Source organism: Salvelinus sp. IW2-2015, linkage group LG5 (assembly GCF_002910315.2).
Source record: "Salvelinus sp. IW2-2015 linkage group LG5, ASM291031v2, whole genome shotgun sequence".
In the NCBI taxonomy this organism is placed as follows: domain Eukaryota; kingdom Metazoa; phylum Chordata; class Actinopteri; order Salmoniformes; family Salmonidae; genus Salvelinus; species Salvelinus sp. IW2-2015.
The window spans coordinates 22717977-22720216 of NC_036844.1; the positions used below are offsets into that span (position 1 = coordinate 22717977).

Consider the following 2240-nt stretch of genomic DNA (forward strand, 5'->3'; position numbering starts at 1 on the left):
ACTCCCCAGGAGAACCACATGGCTGACGACAAGGTGAGGGCGTCTTCTTCTTCTTCTTCACTGTTTACTTTAAACCTCCCAAACGGGCTAGAGAGAGAGCAGGGTGTGAAGTGAGACATACACGAGAAGACAGAGGAGAAAACCCTGGCAACACCAGACAGGGAGGAAGTCTGTGTAAGTGGCTACATAAGAGCGAGCTAGAGCACAGAAAGAAAACAGAAAGAGAAGGCCAGATGAGCAGAGCAGTGGAATGATTGGAGCCAGTCTTCACCTCTGTCCCCTCATCCACTGTGAAGCATCTGGAGAGGTCTGGAGCATAAGCAGAAGTAGAGTATGTCACACACACACACAAAAACACGAGTGCACGAATGCACCCACACGTACGCACGCAGGCACCCATACACACACACATATACACACATATAGACAGACGAACACATGCATCCCCTTGTACCTGAACCGGTCTAGTAGGTAAAGCATCACCGCCACCACATGCACCGAAAGACCCACCAGCAGCCACAGTGTGCTCTGAAACGGCTGCATGAACGAGTCCAAATGTACTGCGAGGGATTTCCTGTAACACACAGCACCGACAGTCATTCACAGACCACTTGCAGTCTACAAACCATCCCATCTGCAATGAGGACTAAATAGGTATAGTCTGTATGAACTTTCAATTTGTCTCATAGATTTTGGGAGGAATTCAGGGACATACCTTTTTAACGAGGATGGTTAGGCCTTGGTACTTAAAAGGTTTGGAGAATTCGATGTACTGGGCTCGTTCGTTGTTTATTGTCAGCGGGGCAACGATCATATCTGCCAGACCCCCAGTAGCTCTCCCATCATGCCATTCCACTTTTCTTGTGCTGTTGTTCACCTGTGGTAGATGAATGTAAAGGGTTAATAACCAACCAACCTGACAATGAATTTCAGATGAAGTGTCCTATATCAGAAACAACAAGTAAGCCCTCTCTTGACTCTGGCGAGTAGCTAAAGGCGAAAATCTGTGTGCCTTTAACCAAATGAAAATGAGCAGTATCATCTAAATGGATTCTCTGGCTCAGGGATCTGGTAACTGAGGTTGGCTCTCCCGAGAAGCTCCATTAGCCCATCTTGTTCAATACATCCTGACAGATCAGCGTGGGTCTCACCACCACCTTGTCCCTCCAACACGAACTAAAGTCCCCAATGTGGTGGGACCCTAGGTTTCCATGGCTCTCTCGGCTAAAGGACTTATTTTAGTTAGTGATTTAGTTAGTGATAGTTAGTGAAAACTGTTTTTGTGAGTGCAGTAACATAAGATGATTCTGTGTAATTTTCAAAACATTACAACTGCAAAAAGCACATCTCAAGAGATAAGATTATATATAATTTGCTCTTAACTTACATAATAGAATGTAATATAAATATATGCAAATAGACAATTGTTGGTCAAATCATTTTTGACCAGTAAGGTTTTCTATCTAGAGAGAAGTCTGAGTTTTTATAGGAAACTGACCGCTCCTGTGTTCCAAATTTCCCATCAGCCACCAGGTGTACTTCATAGGTAAAGTTCATGGTTCCAGCTAACTTGATAAGTAGGTCAACACAGAATCCATAACAACATTGAGGTACAATTGGACGTCCTGTAACCAAACCAGCAGAGGGTTGCAAGTTACAATCAATCAATCAACATTTTTGAAACTTTTTGTATAACACCAGACATCACTTGCCACCACACTATTCAACCAAAATCACCCATTCACTTAATATATACAGTAACACACTGCACACATGTTCACTGCAACAAGACTTCACACACTTACACTGTTTGCTTAAAACAGGCTGGCACATGCCCACACTGTTTGCAAACATTTAAGCAAACACTCTAGCATACAGTATTTACAATGCACACTCACTGTACATACACACTATACACACTGTAACAATGTACACCCACACACACACACACACACACACACACACACACACACACACACACACACACAACACACACACAACACACACACACACACCCACACACACCACACACACACACACACACACAACACACACACACAACACAACACACACAATGCCAACAATCACACAAAGGCACAATCAGCAACATGCATACATATATAGATACCTACTGTATATATATGTATGCATCTCCAGTTGGTACTTAGCGGGCGTAGTAAAAGCACAGTGATATCATAAACGTCCTGTTGTGTTACCTGGGATGGTCTCATTTGGTCCAG

General features: G+C 43.5%; 1 pseudogene; it reads right to left on the bottom strand.

Annotated features, from left to right (window-relative positions):
* Nucleotides 1–2240, bottom strand: part of LOC111964071 (glutamate receptor ionotropic, NMDA 1-like) — a 35330-nt pseudogene that overhangs the window by 13874 nt on the left and 19216 nt on the right.